The sequence below is a fragment of the Ambystoma mexicanum genome, chromosome 8 (genome assembly GCF_040938575.1).
Source record: "Ambystoma mexicanum isolate Mex_15411 chromosome 8, UKY_AmexF1_1, whole genome shotgun sequence".
NCBI classification, from domain to species: Eukaryota; Metazoa; Chordata; class Amphibia; order Caudata; family Ambystomatidae; genus Ambystoma; species Ambystoma mexicanum.
This window is the reverse complement of record NC_090929.1, coordinates 1070819882-1070841484: the sequence shown is the minus strand read 5'-3', so window position 1 is coordinate 1070841484 and position 21603 is coordinate 1070819882. Positions and strand designations below refer to the sequence as shown.

Sequence of the window (21603 nt, the reverse complement as noted above, 5' to 3'; positions counted from 1 at the left end):
TTGATGGACATCTCATCCAAGGACGACGACCAAGAGCCGTCCATATGGTCCACAAGGACGACGGCGGGACATATCCATGGACATCCTGTTGACTCTCCTCGCCCTGGTGATGGAGATCCATCAGAGGTTGACTCCCGCACTGACACCTGTGGTGCTGCAGGCCCCTGATCAGCCTCTGTATAAGAAGTGAAAGCATCATCCGACACCTCCACATCAGCCTCCTCCACCACATCGGACACCGACTCCACCAGCAGACCTGGATACACACACGGGCACTGGTACGTACATGGCCACAGGAACTGACAAAGATGAGGACTTTGTCCCGGCAAACGATTCACTGCACCTGGACGCCACTCATAGTCTCTCCACCAGACGAGGTGGGATCATTCCAATTGATCACCAGGGCCTCTGAGCTGTTCCAAATGGTTCCTGAGGAAACCAGGAAAGAGGGTTTCTTGTATCAGCAACAAGAGTCCAAGGGGAAGACTATCATGGCGGTGCCCTTTCTGGATGACATTTGGGAGGAAGGCGTAGCCCTCATGAAGAATCCATGCATGGCTTCAATCAAACGAGGCATAGTGGAGAAGAAATATAGGGTGCCGGACTCCGTGCCCAAGTGCTTGAGGTTACAACCGTCGCCGGACTCGGTAGTGTCAACTGCCGCAAGGAAACATTCGGCTAACCCGGCTTCATCATCATACTCAGTTCCCCCAGACAGCAAGGGGAAGAAGATGGACGCCATGGGGAAGCAAGTGATTTACACGGCGGCATCCACGATCATAGCAGCCAATGGTATGGCTATCTTGGCCCGATACAACCGGAAGCTTTGGTACAAGCTGGGCCTGATCCTGGAATTCCCCCCCCCCGACGATAAGAAGATGGAAGCTCTTGCCCTCTTTCAGGTAGGAGAGGTGGCGTTGGACCATGCCATTATGGTGGCAGTGGACATCGCTGACGCGGGTTTCCAGGCAGATGGGAAACAAGTCTACCTTCCTTGGCAGGGATGGTTGAAGGCCACAAACATTCGTCAGGAGGTTCATGTGAAGGTGCTAGACATGACCTTCGACTGAGAAAATCTGTTCGGGATGGCGATTGACGAATCCTTTCAAGCGATAAAGACCGATATGGAGACAGCACGTTTCCTTGACACCCTTCAACCGCAGCACTCAACATCTTTTCGCTCCTCCAGGGGTAAATCTAACAGATCATCCAAGTGATTCGCTACATCTTAGAGACAACCTCCCTGATACACCATACAGGAAGCCTACAGCGGTCATTCCCAGGCCTACGGTAGCAGTGGGAGGCCGGCTGACAAGGTTTGTCAGCGAGTGGAGGAAGATCACCACCGAGAGATGGGTGCTGGACGCTCTCGCCCTGGGGCACACCAGCTCTTAATCCCTTAGCTCCTGGAAGAAGTGCCAGCCATTTTACGGAAAGGGGCAATAGAGCGCATTACCCAACGACTGCAGGGCTCTTGAGTCTATTCCAGATACTTTCTGGTAAGAAAGAAGACGGGGGGGTGGGGTTGGAGACCCATCTTGGACCTGCGGCATCTGAACAAGTTCTGAAGTCCCAAAAATTCTGGATGGCCACATTGCAGCACGTGCTCGGCCAACTGGAGGAAGGGGATTTCTTGACGTCGCTGGTCCTAGAGGATGGGTACTTCCATGTCCCCCATCCACAGGAAACATTGGAAATTCCTACGGTTCGTGGTGCAAGGCCAGCACTACCAGTTCAAGGCTCTACCGTTCGGCTTGAAATCGGCCCCAAGAGTGTTTACGAAATGCTTGGCCCTGATGGCGACCCATCTGCGTCTGCAGGACATGCACGTATACCCATACCTGGTCGATTGGCTGATATGCACCCACTCTTAAGATCTGGCTGAGGAGCACACAGAGGAGACGGTCCGACTTCTGACGGAACTGGGATTCTCCGTAAACTATCCGAAGCCCTGCTTGACGCCGTCGCAGAACGCACTGTTACTCAGCGCCAGACTCAACACTGTGACTTGTCTGGCATCGCCCTCGGAGGAGAGGCTAGCAGCCATTGAAGGGAAAGTGCAACGACTGTCGACAACGACAGCCACACTGCGGGCCATCAAATCATTGCTAGGTATGGTGTCGTCCCGCATCTACCTCGTCCGTCTCTGCAGGTTGCAGATGCGACCCGTACAGGAATTCTTGGATACACATTGGATACAGGTGTCCGGGAGTTTTACGGACAAGATAACTCTGAACGAGGAGGTCTGGCGGGTGATAGAGTGGTGGGGGGTGCGCTCCCACATCGCCCAGGGGTCATGATTTCAAACCCCGCCATATCAGGAGACTGTCACCACGGATGCCTTGCTGGAAGGTTGGGGCGCTCACACCAGAAGTCTACTCGCCAGAGGTGTGTGGTTTCCAGAAGAGAAGGATCTGAACATCAACATCCTGGAGCTGCAGGCAGTGTTCTGGGCCCTCAAGTCTTTCCTACCATCTCTGAAGGGCAAGTTGGTGAGGATCTTCACAGACACCACCACCACCATCTTCTACCTCAGAAAGAGAGGGGGCACTCGATTTCCAGCGCTCTCCAAGGAAGCGCAGGACTTGTGGCACTGGGCCATCGGACAAGGGATGTTCCTCGTCCCTCTCCTCCTGGCAGGTGTCAAGAACACCATCGCCGACTCCCTCAGCAGGGAACTGCGATCCGGCCACGAGTGGGAACTTCGTCACCATCAGGTGGACCGCCTGTTTATCAAATGGGGCAGACCCCTGATTGACATTTTTGGCATTGCTTGATTGTTTATTATGCGCTTATACACAAGTGTTTTAAAGGGCAACCATGCAAGGTAGGGGAAGACATAGGGAAGACAGGACAAACAATCTTACTAGTCATGGCACATTCAGATTATGCAGGCGAACAGAAAAGGAAGTGCATTGGTGGAGGGGAGGGTATAATTGGGAACCAAGTGCGCCCAGTCCTGTCAGAACATAGGTTAAGTGCAGCGAGATACCACTCATGGGTTGTAACCGAAGTGCAGTAGTGCTGTGGCTAGTGCAAAGCCCAGGGGCATGTGCAGGAGACTGGCGAGGAGAGCTTGGGACCTGTGAGGCTCTGAAGGTACACCATGCAGCCAGTCAGCAAAACTGAGCAGAAGTAGAGGGGGGAGAGCGAGAGAGCAGAAAGAGGTGGTTAGCAGGGGAGAGGGAGAGAGAAGGAGGAGGCGAAGAAGAAGGTCTTGAGGAAATTCCAGAATTAGAGAGATCTGGCTCAAGACGGCGAGAGGCAGGGAGGCTGTTCCAGAGGGAGGCACCTGCAGTGGATCGGGATCTCCTCTCCTACCCCCCCCCCCCCCCCAAGTCTCTGCTTTGAAAAGCGGTTCACCCGCAGAGAGTTGGAGGAAGACGAGCGGAGGGCTCGGGAAGATGAGTATTTAGGAAGAGAATGTTGCAGATAGAGACGGCCCAGGCCCCAGAAAGCCTTGTGGACAATGCAAAGGGTCTTGAATTTAATCCTTGCAGCCACGGGGAGCCAGTGAAGGTATTTCGGCGCTGGAGAGATGCAGTCCCTGGGCTTGAGGCCACGGATGAGTCCTGCGGTTCTGTTCTGGATGAGCCGAAGAGGACGGAGCTTAGAAGAGGGAAGGTTGATAAAGAGGCTGTTTTAGTAGTGCAGCCTAGAGAGGACCAGGGCTCTGGAGATGGTGAGCCTCTGGGGAAGGTGTGAAAAGGTAGAATATCTCTCAGAAGGTGCAGTTTGGAGTGGACTTTTTAGAGATGTCTGCAATGTGAGACGAGAAGGAGAGAGTGGAGTCGAAGATGACCCCCAGATGATTTTTTGCCTCATTGGTAGGTGAAGGCGGAGGGCCAAGGGAGGCCGGCCAGAGAGTAAGAGGGAAGGCAGGAGCAGGGGCCCCGATGAGGACTGTCTTTCTTGCTGGCATTGAGGCAGAGGTCATTTGCAGTACACCACGACTGAACTGTGGACAGACAGTCTGGTTTGAGTGAGGAAGAGGAGGCGGCAGAGGGTAGCCTGAAGGAGAGTTGGGTGTCATCGCTGTAACACTGAAAATTTGAGGTGAAGGTGGTGATCATACAGGCCAGGGGGGGGGACATGTAGCCATTGAAAACCCAGGTGGATAGGTTAGATCCCTGGGGGACACTGCACGTAGAGAGAGTGATGGGGGAGAGGAAGGACCCCAATTCCACTAGGGATGGGCGGTCAGAGAGAAAGGAGGTTAGCCACGCCAGGGCCCTGATCAGTGATGCCCTGGGTAACACGAAGGTGTGCGATCAGGGTGTTGTAGTTCACTTATCGAAGGCAGAGGAGAGGTCGAGTAGAATGAGGACAGAGGGAGAGTTGGAATCAAGTTTTAAGAGCAGATCTTCACAGGTGTTCAGAAGCGCAGTTTTGTGCCTCTGACTGCTCAAAGCCAGACTGGTGGTCATGGAAGCAACCAACAGATTGTGTGGAGGGTAAGCTAAGAAATAGACAACTTCTCCAGGAAAGGAGTGATGGAGATCGGGCGATAGTTTGTCGGAATGGAAGGGTCAGCAGAAGGTTTTCTGAGGAGAGGGTGCACAAAGGAGTGCTTAACAGCACTGGGGAAAACTCCAGTGGCGAAGGAGAGGTTGCAGAGGTTGGTGTTAGGGCCCAAGGACTAAATCCAGAAGTGGTGGCTTGACACGTCTTGAAGCAATTGAGTCTTTCTGACAATATACCCCTCAAGAGTACAAAAGGACAGATTGAGGGGAGTATTGCCCAAAACTATTTGGTACACCCTGGTACCCATACAGCTGGCTGCAAGAGAAAGGAACCAAGTATTAATATATATATATAGCTCAAGACCAGGAAAATAACTAGGCAGGATTATGAGCTGTTACTCACAAGTAAGAATGGTGGATGGGACTGATGAGTTCCAAGCCAGATTGGTGAGTATCCTGAAACAAGCGAGGTAGCTATTACTACTAGTACAAGGTAGTGAAAAGGAAGAATCAGGCAGTAGTGTGCTTACCAATAGAAAGATGTTGAGTGTTCTGGAGGAATTCTGAAGAGGAGATCGCTGTAATTGAATTGTAGTCCTGGGAACACAAAGTCTTGTTTCCAATTCCCGCTGGCACGAGGACGCCTAAATAAGTCTTTGATCCTAGCGCTGTTGCGCTAATGTCCCTTAACTTCTTTAGAGTCCTCAGACCGGAGAAGAAGGGAAGACGTGACGGATGATTTGGAGATTTCCGGAGACTGGATAATCCAGCAGAGGTAAGCAGTCCAAACAGTGTTCCGAGTTCACCAGAGACAAACGAGGTGCAGCTAGTTGAAGAGAGGCAGTTCCGTAGACGTTCCGGTTTGGCAACAGGTAGGCAAGACGAGAGGGGCTTAAGCGGGTGCAGTCCAGTAAAAGTTCCGGTTTGGCAGCAGGCAGGCAAGACGTGAAGGGCTTAAGCGGGTGCAGTCCTTAAGCGTTCTGAGTCGACAACAGATAATCAATTAAGCAATAACAGGAGACGAGGCAAGGGAAGTCCAAGAACAGACCAGGGGATCGAAGACCAGGACAACAAGGTAACAATATACGAAGCTTAGAATTACAAATTCAGAAGCAGCGCCATTCAGCGCGGGCGGAGTTTAAATTACAAATCAGCTGACTGCACGCGCAACCGTAAACTTGAATGCATACGTGTATGCAATTGGAGCCAGCATTTCCAGGGCAACCCATAGCGTTCCCTGAAGGAACGCGTACTCCTGGGCGAACAAGGGTTCCGAGGGTTTAGCTTGAATCCCGAATTCATATGTATACTGGTGAATCTACTGGGGGAGCGGGAATGTTTCCTCATGTGTGTACCTGGTTTACGACATGATAAAGAGGAATCAAACAGAACCCTGACAGTTGGCCAAGGCTGGGGCAAGAGAGTCAATGTTGTCCTTGATGGTTTTGGATGGGCAGGGGTCCACCTGTTTGGAGGAGGCTTTCATAGTCCTGACATGTCTAGTCACCTCCTCTGGTGTGACAGGGGAGTGGGAAGAGAGAAGAACGGAACGGAAGGGAAGGGAAGGGAAGGGGAGGGGTGGGAGTGGCCAAGGGCGGTACAAGCGATGTTGGTGCATGAGGTGGTGAGGAAGAGAGGTAAAGTGTGCAGCCAGGGCCAAGCAAAGGGCATGGGTGGGTGCAATGGTGGAGGAGGCTGGGGTAGGGTTGGCAAGTTCCTTGCAGAAGTTTGTCCATTTTATTGGATGCTGCAGAGATGCAGGCTTGAATAAAGACTTTTCTTGGACCGGATGCAGAGTTTATACTGCCTTTGTCAGAGGGTGCGCCCGAGGAATAGCGTTTAAGGGCAGCCATTTCAGAGTCGTACCAAGAATTGCACTTTTTGATAGGCTTCAGTTGAACCCTCATGACAGGGGAAAGAATATCAACAGTGTTGGAAACTGAGAGGTTAAAGTTAGAGAGGGCTGGGTTAGGGTGGGAATCGGCCGCAGGAGTAGGAGCAGAGTAGGTGGAGGCAAAGGCAGCTACTGACACTCTTTTCATGGCTCAGACGACCTTGTTGTTCTGACTTGAGTGTCGTGTAGACCGATGAGACCTCCGTCCCCAAGTGACGCACAGGGGAACAAAATAGAAACCCGCTGTGCGACCCTTGAGGCCACAGGTGAGAGATGTCTTCCCAGATCCACGGAGCCTCTGGAACACCGATGCTGCTGTCAAGAAGGAATGAGGTTAAGCACCAGGCAATCACAATACAGGCAGGTAAACAAAATAATCTAAAGAGTCTTACCTATCTGGTGTAAGGGAAACCCAGGTAACCTAGTAGGGAGGTTTGAGGCTCAACAAGATACAGCGGTCCCTGGAGTGGTAGAACCGCAGGTAAGCGTGGATCCAGGTAGGCCACCTGTAAGATAGGGCTTGACTTGGGCGTAGAAGTACAGCAAGATACTCAGGGATGATCCAAAGACAAGTCGAAGTGCAGTCCAAAAATCCGGCAACAGGTAAACAGTTCCAGGCAAAGGTACAAAGGGGTGTCCAAGAGAGTCCAAGATAGAGTTCCGTGGTCGAGGTAGCAAGGAGCAAGTAATAACGCCAAACAGGGTCCGAAGCCAGCTGAGAAGCAATGATCGTCCTGCCTCTCAGCTCTTTATACTGTGTGTCCCTGGGTCATGTGACGTCTCTGGGCCATGTGACGTCCACCAAGATCACGTGAGGAACGCCACACTGTATCACGTGACCGACGTGATGACGTAACGCCGTCCCTTCTGCGATACATCCTCCAAGGCAGTTGCCAGTGCAGGAAAGGCTGTAAACGAGCCCGTACACCAAAGAAGGTACGGTGTCTTCGGTTCTGTGGGTTCACCGAATCCCTTGAGCCTCGAAGCTGGGGTGGAGATGTTTGGGGAATGTGAGCAGTGTTCTGATGTGGGGAGGCCTGATGTGCTAATGATCGCCTAACACTTGTAGACGGGAGGTTTACTGATGCAAGTAGAGAAGAGAGCTTCAAGTGAGAAGAGAGGAGAGTGTGATGCTTCCAGGAGAGAGGAGCGAGTGATAGAGGAATGTCAGTTGAATTGAGAGCATTCAGGGTGTGGCCATCAATGTGCGTTGGGCCGGAGGGTAAGATGGAAAAAGAGTCGCAAAGTTTGCAGAAGGGTCCTGAAGAATCGGGTGAGTTGAGGTGGATGTTGAGATCACCCAGTAGGAGGAGTTGAGGAGAGAGGAGGCCAGGTCCGCCCATTCCGAAAGGAAGAGGTAGGGCTGACCAGGTGGTCGATAGAAGTTGTCCAGCAGGAGTGAAGAGCTAGGAGAGAGGGAGAGCCTGCAGACCAGGCACTCCAAGGATGAGTAGGCCTTAGTGGGAATGACAGACACAGGTATCCACTTGGGGAAGATTGTTGCTACTCCCCTTCCTGGTCTGTTTGGTCTAGGCAGAGAGAGTATCTTGTAGCCTTGAAGGAGAAGTGTATCAAAACGCATGATAGAGCTATCCTTGAACCAGGTTTCAGTGAGGGCAAGAACATCAAGATCCAGGAGTTCAAGGAGGTTGCAGATGTCCGAAGAGTGTTTGACGCTGAGCGAGTGTTAAGAGTGGCAATGCGAAGCAGCCATCTGTGAAAAACTTATGGGGGGGAGCAGGGGACAGTGGTCCCCTCACCCCCCATAAGTGGCGAGAGTGCCTGAGGGACAGAAGTGGAAGGGGGCAGAAGGGTGAAGGGCGCAAGGGAGCCAGGACTGTAGTGGTTGAGAAGGGAGCCAGTGGGGGAGGGGGCTGTAGGGGTCAAGGGAGCCCCAGATACAGTGTTAATGGGTGGCAGGTTCACCAAAGAGGAGGAGACTGACGAGGTTGTCTATGTGGAGGGTGGTGGCATGGCAGCAAGGAGGCTGTGGTGAGGGTAGAAGGGGGGGTTAGGATGCGGCAAGGCAGGCAAGGCGAGCACAGCTGATAAGGGAGCCAGGGATGCCGAAGGTGCTGGTGTAGAAGAAGGGAGGTTGATAAGGTGAGGGAGGAGCCTATCAAAGAATAGAAGGTTGAGTTGAGGACCCTGTACCATGATGGTACCATTGCGGTAGACATTGATGATGACCCTGGAGGTGTAGAGGAGGGCAAGGAGGACCTCCCAGCAGGTGCCACCATTGATGGGTGAGGAAGAGAAAAGGAGAGAGCAGAGCGATCATATGGAGAGTCCATAGGTCGGGTGAGGAAACGGCAAACAAGATGTCGGTGAGAGTCTCTCTGGCAGAGGCAGTGACGTAGCTGTCTTCAATAAGAAGGCTTGCATTAGAGCCCAATATTTCCTTCTTCAGTTTCTTCCTGCTGGACTTAGTAAAGAGTGAAGGATAAGAGATAGAGAAGCAGTTAGAGAAGATAGGTGCTATAGAGCGCCATAGCAAACTGCAGAGGGTGTGGTACACTTAACCAGGCTGAGGCCACACGGGCGCGAGGAGAGAGCTCTGTGCGGGAGCAGGCAAAATGAACACAATTGGAGATGAGGATGAGGGAACAGATAGCAGACTAGACATGCAGTCCTTGTCAGTACATTGTCATGAAAAGCAGTTTGTGCATACATGGCCGACTTGAAGCAGCAGCAGGACAATTAGGATGTGCACACAGATAAAAGCTAATTTAAACAGCATCAAGAAAATCAGGATGTGCACACAGCTCAATTCAACTTTGAGCAGTAGCAGGACAATCGGGGTGTGCACATGGCTAAAAATCGATTTTCAATGTTTTCTTTTTTGGTCAACAGGTATATAAGCAGGATAGTACAGGGTGTAGCAGTGGAGATAAAAGTCCAGGAGAAAATGGGTGTTATGGTTTGGTGTTTTTGAAACAAGGGAGAAGAAAGTGTCTGAAGATAATTAATAGGGATTTTCATGAAAGGCTCGAAGTCCGAGGGTGATGCAGGCAGCATATTAAAAGATCACACTTGCTGAGGGGGCGATCACATGGCCTGAAAGCGCCAGGATAGGGTTCTCAGCGTCCAGGTGCATGATGAGGGATTGAGAAGAGTGGTGGGCCCCAAACTCCCAGGCAGGATTGGAAAGGAACAGACGGGGCTTACTGTCAGGGCCCTGATAGTGGGGGACGGCTAATGCCTGATGGTGCCTCTTGGTTGGTGTAATAGGCTATGGTCTGTCCAATCGGGAAGGCAGCAAGCACCAAGGCAACAAGCACAACACGCACTGCTGCAGTGGCCATTTTTAAAGTACTTTTCATTTTGTTTTTCTTTTTTCTTCACATAGCAATGAATTGTAGCAGAAGTAGAAAACCCACCCACAGGCAGCCACACTTAGAAGTGCAGCGGCATCAATTCAACTTCAACGAGCAAATGCTGCAAACATTTGGGATGCAGGAGACAAAAGTTTCCCAAACCAGCAGAGCTTACCTTCTTATGTGCAATGTGGAACGGTGCTCTCAAAGCTTCCTTCATGATAATGGAGGGGTGGGGATGATAGAAGCACCCACAGCTGATGGCCAGCCTTCTCTGCTGATGTGGAGGAATGGTGGAAAACTCCAAATGCTAGGAGTTTGCCAGCAGATTGCACCGACTAAGGAGCTTGGGGTACGCGTTCGCCTTCCCCTGGGAAGGTCTGTTTCTGTACGCTTTCCCCCTGTTCCCTCTCCTGCTATGTGTCATCAACACACCCAGACAGTGTTGATGCAAGATGATACTCACCGCCCCGGCGTGGCCGAGGCAGATTTGGTTTCCGGACCTGCTCAGCCTGTCAGCGTCGCCTCCAGTCAAGTTGCTGGTACTTCCGGATCTGCTCACTGTAGAGAGAGGCGCAATCCTTCATCACGACCCAGGATCGCTGAGCCTGAGGGCATGGCTGCTGCAGCCTAGAGTTTGGAGGTTATGAGTTGCTAGGGGACTGCAGGTAAGTCCTCGCCAAAGCCAGGGCTTTGTCGACTCTAAAGTGCTACAGCCATAAGTGGACACAGAAGATTAGCCCTCTGAGGGTCATGGCTCCACCGAATACTTGCTGTCCTTGGCAAAAGCTGGACTGGATCACGCTACACCAGATCCTCGCTATGGTACCACAGGCTCTTGAAGGAGTTTCTCAAGGGGATTTTCCAATCTTTCCTGCCGGTGAAGGCTCCTGCCCCGGCATGGGAACTCAACAAAGCTCATGGGGGCACCTTTCAAACCTATGCATCAAGCCCCACTCGAGTTTCTCTTGTGGAAAACCGCTTTCCTTGTTGCCATCACCTCTGCCAGACATGTGGGTAAGATCCTGGCCCTATCCTGCAAGCAACTATATCTGACTTTTCACAAATTGAGGGTGGTACTGCGTACACACCCCTCCTTCGTGCCAAAGGTTCCGTCAGAATTCCACCTCAACAAACCTTTGGTGTTGCCTTTCTTCTTCCCGAAGCCTTTGTCGCCGGCGGAGAGGGCCTTGCATTCGCTGGACATTGCTCATGCCTTGAAGTTCTGCATAACACGCACAATGAGTTTTCGGGAAGACTTAACAATTGTTTGGGAACTTTGGTCCTGTGAATCATTGTAAGGCCTTGTCCAAGGCTTCCATTTCAAGGTGGCTCTCTGGCTGCATTGCATCGTGCACTGTCATCGGTTGGCGAGCCGGCCTCTACTGGGCCGGCCGAGAGCCCATTCCACCATGCATAGTTCAATGTGCAGAGACCTTTGAAAACGTGTTTCTTGCCACACGCGATCACTCCGATGCAATATATTCCCTTTTATTTAATATTGAAAACATTTAACTGTTCATTGTACTTTAATTGAAAGGTTCGGTGTTCAGCGACTTTCGATAACGTGTTCCTGTTACGCTCACCTGGTCTCCACAGGGGCACCGAACAAAGCTGGGTGGCAACTGTCTCCACCAGCGTCCCACGTAGCGGAGTGGTGAATGGCTGCACGTACCCTCTCTGCTTTGCCCTTCCATCACGAATGAAGACTTGCCTAAAATGTTGAAACGAGATATTAACTAGCCATAAGGAGGAGGACCGTCTCCCACCTCCCGTGGCCTCCTTGTGCACCCCTCTACTATGTCTCACCTTAGAGTTATGAATGCCAGACTCTCCATCCTGCGACTGTATGCAGGGGTGCGTTGTAGTTCAAGGATCTAGTTACTTCAGTGATCCTGCAGGTTACTGTAGAGTACCGAACAACTGTGACTCTGTGGGTAAGTCTTTATGCCAATATTTCTTGTTATGGTTTGCTTTAGAGTTCAAGTTGCCAAAATGCTCACTACTGTGCTTGTTTCTTTGCAGATGCCTTTTTTGATGCACCCGATGAAGTGTCTCTTCTCTACAAATGATGAGCAGAATTTCCGAGGTGAGTTTCAACTCTAGCGCGATGTGACATTGTCTAAAATACGGTATTGTCCCTCTGTGCAACTAACCTGCTGTTCCTTTTCAGTTCTGCAGGTGCTGTGACTCCGGAACGGCGATCGCGTGATGGTGTCTCGAGGGACCGCAAGAGTCTGCAGCCTTTGGGTGAGTATTAGCGCTGCCCAGTGTTGAAATGTCTTTAACGTGGTCCTTTGCTCTGCACGGCGAACCTGATGTTTCTTTATGTTCGGCAGATGCGGCGGCTCCAGTACGACTGGGATGGAGTGTCAGGTAAGAACTTAACTGCTGTCTTGTTCTTGTTTCTCTCTCTCTCTCTTCCTTTCTTTCCTCACAGGCAATGGTTTGGGAAGACCAGGACGGGTGTGGCTGAAGACCGGGTTGGCTAAAGCTAGCAGACACGGTGAGCGTTGCGCTGCAGGAGTGCAGAATAACACGAAGTGTGTTCTGTTCTTAGGGTGTGGTTTATATAGCCTCAAGAAGTAGTCCCAAAGTGAAGTAGTCCCTCCAACCACACCCTACCCAAGTAGTCCCATATAAAGTAGTCCCTCCAGCATGCCTCAGACTGGGCTGAATGTGATTGCTCTTCCCCTGCAAACTGCCTTGCTTGAAAGAGCATTATGAGCCTGGCGCCAACGGCGCCAGGACAGAGTCCAGGAAGTCTTTAGGCAATCCTTTGGGGCCTTAAAGGTCAACATAGGTGCCGGTACTTGGGGCAGGCTGGTCTGCTCCTGATGTCTAGGGGCAAGCACCGTGACAGTACTCCCCCCCCCCACCCCCCCCAAAGGCCCCTCCCAAGGTAGTTTGCTTCGCTGGTCTAGGCTTGGTCGGGTGGTTTCGATGGAACCGGTTTACTAAACGTGGCGCATGAATGTAGTCACTTGGCTCCCATGTTCTTTCTTGTGGTCCATAGCCTTTCCAGTCAACTAGGTAGAATAGTTTTGATTTGACAAGCTTGGAGTCCAGAATTTCTTTAACCTCAAATTCTAGTTCACTGTCTACCAAGATTGGTTTTGGTGGTTTTGTTACCCGAGTTCCAGGTTGCACTCGTTTCAAAAGAGAAACGTGAAACACGGGTGGACTCACATGTTCGGAGGGAACTCCAATTTTACTGCCACTGGATTAATGATGGCCTTAATGGTGGCTGGTCGAAAGCCTTACATCAATTTGGGCCAACCGGCAACATTTTCTCCAAAACTGTGAGATAAACTGACTGCCCCGATCTGAAACTAGAACAGAGGGGAATCCGTGTATCCGGACAATCTGTTCTAGGAACCCCTTCGCCAGAATTGAAGCTGAGGGTAGACCTTTTAGCAGAATGAAGTGGGCCATTTTGGAAAACTAGTTTACCACCAGTAAAATGGCATTGAAGCCATTAAAAGGGGGAAGATCAGTGATAAAATCAAGAGACAGTGTATGCCAGGGTGTAGGTGGAACATCCAGAGGTTGTAGTAGACCCGATTTCTTTTTCTGGGCTTTGTTTTGTGCACAAATGCCACATGATAGCACAAATTGTTGAATGTCTTTACGCCATGTTGGCCACCAGAAATGTCTCTTGACCTTGGCTTCGGTTTTTGCAATTCCAGGGTGACCTTCTACCAATGACTCATGATAATTTGAGATGACCTGTTCCTGATGTTCTTTACTAAGTAAGTAAAGGCGCCCTTGGAAATAAGGCACATGCTCTGTGACTGAATGATATTTGCTTTTAGTCGCCCAATCTTGTAAGGCCTAGGTGTCGAGGAGATGTGAAATTTCCTTGTGGATGTCATCCAGGGTCAGCGATGTAGTATTTCCCAGGATCCTTCCACCAGGGATTATGGGCACTGGGTCCGGACTTAAGTATGCTTCTTCCATCCCTATGCGGGACAGAGCATCCGCCTTTCCGTTTCGGCAACCAGGTCGGTAAGTAATCACAAAATCGTATTCCGCAAAAAATAGCGCCCATCGGAGCTGATGAGAGGACTGGGCCTTGGCCGTCTTTAGGTATTGTAAGTTACGAGGATCAGTGATCACTGTAATGGTGTGTGTGGCTCCTAGGAGATAATGTTGCCAAGCCTTGAATGCTGCCTTGATGGCTAGAAGTTCTTTGTCGGTTACAGCGTAATTCAGTTCAGGTGCTGTGAACTTTTGTGACCAAAAGGCCACTGGGTAAAGTTGACCTGTCTCATGATCTTTTTGAGAAAGGACTGCCCCCATTGCCAGACTGGAAGCATCAGTTTCTACCACGTACGGGAAGTCTGGGCGAGGATGTTTTAGGACTGGGGATGAGGTGAATTTCCTTTTTAGGTCTTGGAAGGCCTTTTCCGCTTCATCAGACCACTGAAAACGTTTGTTCTTTCGTAATAAGGATGTGATGGGATGCACTAATTGTGAAAAGCCTGGAATGAATCGGTGATAGAAGTTTGCAAATCCAAGCATGCTGTTGACTCCTTTGATTGAAGTTGGAGAGGGCCACTTGAGGATGGCGTCTTCCTTCTGCGAATCCATACAACACCACGAGGGGTCAGAACAAACCCAAGAAACTCGACCTCAGTAACAATGGAAGAAGCATTTTTCTAATTTAGCATACAGCTTATGTTGCCGAAGTTTTTCAAGTACAGCACGGACATGTTTCACATGGTCCTGCTCGGAAGAGGAGTACACCAGGATATCGTCAATATATACGACGACACAGACATCAATTAGCTCTCAAAGGACGTCGTTCATAACATATTGAAACGCTGCCGGGGCGTTACAAAGCCCAAAGGGCATCACTTGATATTCGAATAGCCCATACTTGGTACGGAAGGCGGTCTTCCGTTCGTCCCCCTTTTTGGCTCGTACAAGATGGTACGTCCCTCTGAGATCCAACTTAGTGTAAATTCTAGCGTCCTTCACTTGTCCAGCAGTTCCGGGATTAGAGGTAAGGGGTACAATTTTTTTACAGTCACTTGGTTTAATGCACGGTAGTCGATACAAGTTCTTAGATCTCCTTCCTTTTTAGGGACGAAGAATAAGGGCGAGGCTGCCGGGGACATGGACGGGCGAATGAAGCCGTTATCCAGGTATTGATCTAAATATTGTTTTAGATGAAGATTCTCGGGTTCCGTGAGGGCGTGGATCCGACTGCATGGAATCTGGGCGCCAGGTATAAGATCGATCTCACAATCATATGGTCTATGGGGCGGTAAAGTATTGGCTTGGTCCTTCTGGAAAACATCCTGGAAATCCTGATATTCCTGGGGTAGCAGATTTGTCGGACTCATGACTGTTGCAATTTTCTTGGGATTCTTCTGGATAACAAGTATGAGCACATTCTGAGAAGGTCAACCTCTTATCACGCCAGTCAATGCAAGGATTGTGTGTTTCTAACCACAGCATTCCCAGAATTATTTGGAATTGTGGAGCATTGATTAAGTGAACACAATGGTTTCTCGATGCCCGTCTTGGCACAACAGTGTCATCTCTGTCGTCGAATGGTTTTATAGGACCAGAAGAGATCTCCGTTCCGTCGACAGTGGTGACCAAATAAGTTAGTGCCTTTTCGCAAAGAGGAAGACTCATCCTTGAAGCCAATTCTCGATCCATATAGTTACCTATGGCTCAGCTGTCGATGTACGCTCTGACCGGATGCATACCAGACGGTTGTTGGTGACTAATCATCATTGGTAAGGTTAGGTGTGAGGTCTGAGAGTCCTTCTTGCTCGACAAGCGGACCTTTACGCTTGTCGGGCGGGGTAGTTTTCTGGCTCTGGTTCAGCGCTGACCTTGTCAGCGACCCCGACTGCCTTCTTGGGTGGTTTCACTGGACAGTCTCGAAGAAAATAGCCGGCTGTCTCGCAATATAAGCACAATTGTTGTTGCATTCTCTTGTTCCGCTCTGTTTTGGATAGCGGCCCCCGTACTCCTCCAATTTGCATGGGTTCGGACGTTTCGGTAGTTTTGGAGCTGTGTTCTCTCGGGCACACACACACCTGATTCTCCAATCTAGCTTGGACAGCTTTCCGGTTCTGTAGTCTGTGGGCCAGCTGTACCACCAGGTCAATGTAATCTGCACAGTCTCGGGGTGAGTTGAGCCAAAACGTCTTTTAACTCGCCTCTCAACCCACGATGAAACAACATAGTTCTCTTGTCTTCAGGCCAACTGGTTTCTGCCACCAGTCTATTGAAGGTGGCAATATATGTTAACAGATCCTGGTTCCCTTGACGTAGAGCCAGAAGCTCGTTATCTAAAGCTTGGCCTTGGGAGTGTCGGGCGAACAGCTTCTCCATATTCTGCTGAAACCCCTGGAAATCTCGGAGAAGGGGATCGTCTTAACTAGTGGTATGGGCCAGTCTGTGGCACTACCACTGAGGTATGAAAGTACAAAGGCCACTTTTGATTGATCGTTCGGAAATGCTCCAGGCCTACATAGTAAGTGTAGGCGGCACTGATTCATAAAAAACGTGAACCGTTTTGGTTCTCCCGCAAAGTTTTCTGGTGGAGCCAAAGGTATAGCTCCTGGAAGGTCCACCTGCACTGGGTTGCTTGACTGAGTTGGGACTGATGCCCCCATTCCAGGTTAACGGTGTGTGGCCAGCCTGGGATTGGAGTAATTGTCTGGCTAGGTCATCTGTACGCTCTTTGGCCACAATCAGTTCTCTTCTTAAAGCGTTGGTTTCTTGTCGAGCTGAATGCACCTCTGCTCTGAGTTTCCCCCAAAAGCTGGGCTATTTGGTCAGTTTCTGAGGTTTCCATGGCACCCAGGTAGAGGTTTGTGTGAAGGCTTCGCTTTTTGTAACGCTCACTTGGTCTCCACAGGGGCACCGAACGAAAATGGGTGGCAACTGTCTCCACCAGCATCACACGTAGAGGAGTGGTGAATGGCTGCACGTGCCCTCTCTGCTTTGCCCTTCCGACACGAATGAAGACTTGCCTAAAATGTTATAACGAGATATTAACTAGCCATAAGGAGGAGGACCGGCTCCCACCTCCCATGACCACCTTGTGCACCCCTCTGCTATGCCTCACCTTAGAGTTATGAATGGCAGACTCTCCATCCTGCGACTGTATGCAGGGGTGCGTTGTAGTTCAAGGATCTAGTTACTTCACTGATCTTGCAGGTTACTGTACAGTTCCGAACAACTGTGACTCTGTGGGTAAGTCTTTATGCCAATATTTCTTGGTTTGGTTTGCTTTAGAGTTCAAGTTGCCAAAATGCTCACTACTGTGCTTGTTTCTTTGCAGATGCCTTTTTTGATGCACCCGATGAAGAATGTTTCCTCTACACAAAGGATTAGCAGAATTCCAGAGGGGAATTTCAACTCTAGCGCGATGTGACAATGTCTAAAATAGGGTATTGTCCCTCTGCGCAACTAACCTGCTGTTCCTTTTCAGTTCTTCAGGTGCGGTGACTCCGGAGCGGTGATCACGTGATGGTGTCTCGAGGGACCGCAGGAGTGTGCAGCCTTCGGGTGAGTATTAGCGCTGCATAATGTTGAAATGCCTTTAACGTGGTCCTTTGCTCAGCGCAGCTAACCTGATGCTTCATCTCTGTTCGGCAGGTGCGGTAGCTCCGGAGCGGCGATCGCATGATGGTGCCACGATGGATCGCAAGAGTGAGCAGGCTTCTGGTGAGTATTAGCGCTGCACAGTGTTGAAATGTCTTTAACGTGGTTCTTTGCTCTGTGCGGCTAATCTGATGTTTCTTTATGTTCGGCAGATGCAGCGGCTCCAGAGCGACTGGGATGGAGTGTCAGGTATGAACTTAACTGCTGTCTTGTTCTTGTTTCTCTCGCTCTCTCTCTCTCTTCCTTTCCTTCCTCACAGGCAATGGTTCGTGAAGACCAGGACGGGCGTGGCTGAAGACCGGGTTGGCTGAAGCTAGCAGACACGGTGAGAGTTACGCTGCAGGAGTGCAGAATAACACGAAGCGTGTTCTGTTCTTAGGGTGTGGTTTATATAGCCTCAACAAGTAGTCCCAAAGTGAAGTAGTCCCTCCAACCACACCCTACCCAAGTAGTCCCATATAAAGTAGTCCCTCTATCTAGGGGGCAAGCACTGTGACAGCTCCTTACCACAAGCAACCTCTCTGATGCAAAGTATTTCCCTTCATTGTACTGTTAACAGATAAACTATATCTTTAATTGAGCAACTCACTGATCGGAGACCTTCGAAAACGTGTTTCAAGCTACACGCGGCCACTCTGATACAATGTATTTCAGGAAACGCTTCAGTTCATACACGTGCACCGGGTTTCTCAAGCATTAGAAACTCACTGGTTGCTTTGAATGCTTGTTCTGCAGCGCGGATCACACAGCCTTCTTCCTTCTGTATCAGGGCTCCAATTGCTGCCCCTCAGACACACTTGGGGTGGTCCTCCGTCCCAGGGGAACAAGCACGTTGAATGGAAAGGAACGGGGTAGCCTTCCTGCTCGGATCCCTTCAACTTTCCTAGTCTGCTCCAGTGACTCAACACTCCCACACCATGCAGTTCGGTCCTCTGCTGCCTGCACCAACCTCCTGATCCTTCTCCTGTTGATTCCTGCAGCGACTGGGTTGAGCTCCATTTATGCACCTTCAGCTCCATGGCGGGCTGGAGGTATGACTGATTATTAATCCCTCCGTGTCTCTAATTAATGGGACATGCCTGACCTCTACTACTCTTAGCAGGCCACTTCCTCATCTCAGTACTAGAATGGTAAAATAGCATAATCTTCATTGCTTTTAGTTACCTCTTCTTCGTCCCAGGAATGTCAAGGGGCAATTGTGGAGAAATCAGGGGAACTGACTTGCAATATCCCATGAAGGTCGGGGAAGGGTTGGGTTAATTATTGCTAGGGAAAGCGGGATACCATGTCTCAGGCGTGCTCCTCCCTCGCTTCTCCACCCCAGGGTTGGGATCCAATAGCGATGACCTTTCCCTGGTCACCTGCACACAGGATCCAAGGGTTCCAAGAGTGAGAATACCCTCATGTTTCTCAAACACCGTAGATGTGGGCAAATAGGCTCGCTGGCGAACTATTTACATTTGTTTGGGCCAAACTCCTTAGTTGGATGAAGGAAGTAATAGAGGTTCAACTTAGACTAGACCAACGTCAGCTATTGTTGGGCATTCACCCAATTAATGGTGAGGATTACTGGTTACCGAGAATGTGGGAGGCAATGTTTAGAGCAGGGATACTGGCTATAGCCCAGCACTTGAAAAACCCACAGACACTTGGCAAGATGGACTGGTTGCAGAAATTGTGGAATATCTTTATATTGGATTAATATACTGCTATGGTAAACGATCACATGGGTTCATTCCAGGAAGAGTGGGGCACTTTTGTTCTTAAATGTTGGTTCTTCAGGGCAGACAAGGGAAGCACTAATGTCCACGTCCAAGGAGCAGATGTGCATCTATTTGGGAACCACTCCAGTTGAAGACCCCTCCCCTGGGGTCTTAGCTATGGGATGAAACCATAGTATGTTGGGAGCCGCAGAGCGGTGGACATTTCTTGATCGTGGTTATGGTGCGCCCACTCTGCTTCTCCACGAGCACAAAATGTACAAGGTTGTGGTAGTAATCGAGAACCTGGAACTGTTAATAGCAATTGGTTTAGTGGGTGAGGGGTGGGAGGCAATTTGTTTCCTTTCTCTTGTCTGGAAGCAATATTCTTTGACGATGTTGTGATTTGTAATTTAAACATTTTGGGAAAACTTAATAAAAACAAAGTTTGAAAAAAGAAAGAAAAAGTGAACTACAGTAGCAAAACGCTCTGCATCAAAATGGCCAAACAAACAATTTTGGCACCATTAAATCAGAACTGCAGCAAATAAGCCTAAAGAACAATTTGCAGTGACTCTGGATTTTACTTCTCCCTCTGCAGTCCTGGTTAATCTCTCAACTATTTCAAGAACTACACTTCATTATTGTTTGAGTCTTTACAACTAAAATGCGTAAAAATAGATCTTTGATTTGTAAGCAGGATTTCCTCCCAAATATGTCACCCTGTGCCATTTTGCTGACAGTAGCACAGTGCTTTCACAGTGTTCTTAAACGCTTGGCCCCTCTCATTTTGGGCCCTTAAACAATATTTTAAGTACCTTGCGATTAGTTAAAAATATAATCAATTGCTGCATAGTTGATTGGACAAGATCCACTTCTTTAAACTAAGGATCATTAGAACTGGGGTATGATTTAGGATTTCTGAGAGCCATTCTGATCAAAGCCTTTGTGCAGTATTTGCGGGTATGGCCATGGATCCTGATGACTCTCAGTAATTTTAGTTCCCTGCCATTCCAAACTCCCTTGCACTACACGTGTACTCTTTCCCTCTGCCTTTGCTCCAATCCACAGGTTGCCTGGTTGATCAGAGTGTGAACGTTTAGTAGCCTGCCCCGTGGCTCGATGCTAATAGTGTTGGGTCGCCTCGCTACAGGCAATAGTCGGTTATATGCCCTCACTTTGAGAAGTTGATCTTGTAGGCCCTTAAATCTGTATTGCACCACCCTCTTCTTTATTTTTGTATCCCAGTTTGCATACACAGTGAACGCTCAACTATTTAGAGATGTTTGTAAATGTTTGCTCTCACCGATAAGCAACAAAACTATAACGACAACTTGCAGTCATCATAAAATGGAACTCTGAACAGTAAGAACTCTGCATCCATATGACCACCATCACAACAAAACATCCACTGCCAGGTCACCACAAAGCAGTCTCGCATTCACACTCCAATAACAGGAGTCTTGATTAACGCCAAATAACCTCTCCTTCCCACAAATAACCAATTAGTATCTCAATTTCCATTGCACTTGTACACTACACACATGGCCACCATGCACGTTGCAGACTTATGCCTACTAATACCACTTTAATTTTACAAAGCTGTGCCAAAGCTCACAGCTTTACCTGTATCACACATCTCCCATTATGTGTCTAAACCGATTTCCCAGCACTGCTGCCGAGCTGGTCATGATCCCTCTCCTCCATATGAAACAAATATCCAAGGGTCACTACCACAACCCACAAAGACCCTTTAACGACAGACTCTAGTACTACCTGAGTACACTAATCAGTGCTTCAAGTTTCACATCTACCTCCCCTCTAGCCCATTAACACCCTAACCTCTCTTCTTGTCTTGCAGAGCCATGCACAACAAGGCCCTCAAAATAACAGAGGTGCACTATACAAGACGACTTTACATTAAAAGGACAGGTTAGGAAGGACTACGACTCAGTTGTCCATGGACATTTGTGGTAAGGGCAAAAGGTATGCTGTGACTAAAAGGCTGCCCTGCAGATGATTCTGCTTTGCCTTTTGCCATGGGGTTTCAATAGAGCCTGCAACTGGTGCGTTTGCCTATCGGGCATTATCCTGAAATCAACACGGCTGCAAAATGTACTTCTGTAAAAAATGATGATCTGAATGATACCATTCCCCTTTAGCCCTGCAACTTCTTTTGGGGACTTTATTGGTGACACATTCCATGCTGAAATTGTGCTGTGGAATTGAATCCACAACTTCATTTGGAAAGCTGTTAAAATGAAAATCAAGAACTAGAAAGAACAGAGCTCTATAACATCAGCCCAGTCCTAAGTGAAACATAGTTTTCACTGGACCGATAAAGAAAAAGATCGATTTAGAATGACCGGTTTGTGGCCGCACAGAGCGGTCCTTCTAAATCGATCTGTCAGCCCCTGGAGGGTGTTGGGGGTGAAATTGGAGCATTTAAAAGCCAACACAAAAACGGCTGAAAGAAATCGGTCTTAGTTTTGTTCGGTCTTTTAAATGCAGCAATATCACAAAGAACCATCAGCCCACCTACTCTTCTCTATTTCACCATTATCTGTTGATCCTGCTTTGGTAATGGATGCAGA

At 49.4% G+C, this 21603-nt stretch overlaps 1 protein-coding gene across 4 annotated transcripts in view; it reads left to right on the top strand.

Annotated features, from left to right (window-relative positions):
• The window catches only part of TUBGCP2 (tubulin gamma complex component 2), a 704444-nt gene that overhangs the window by 465078 nt on the left and 217763 nt on the right, over positions 1-21603 (top strand). The window lies entirely within an intron of this gene.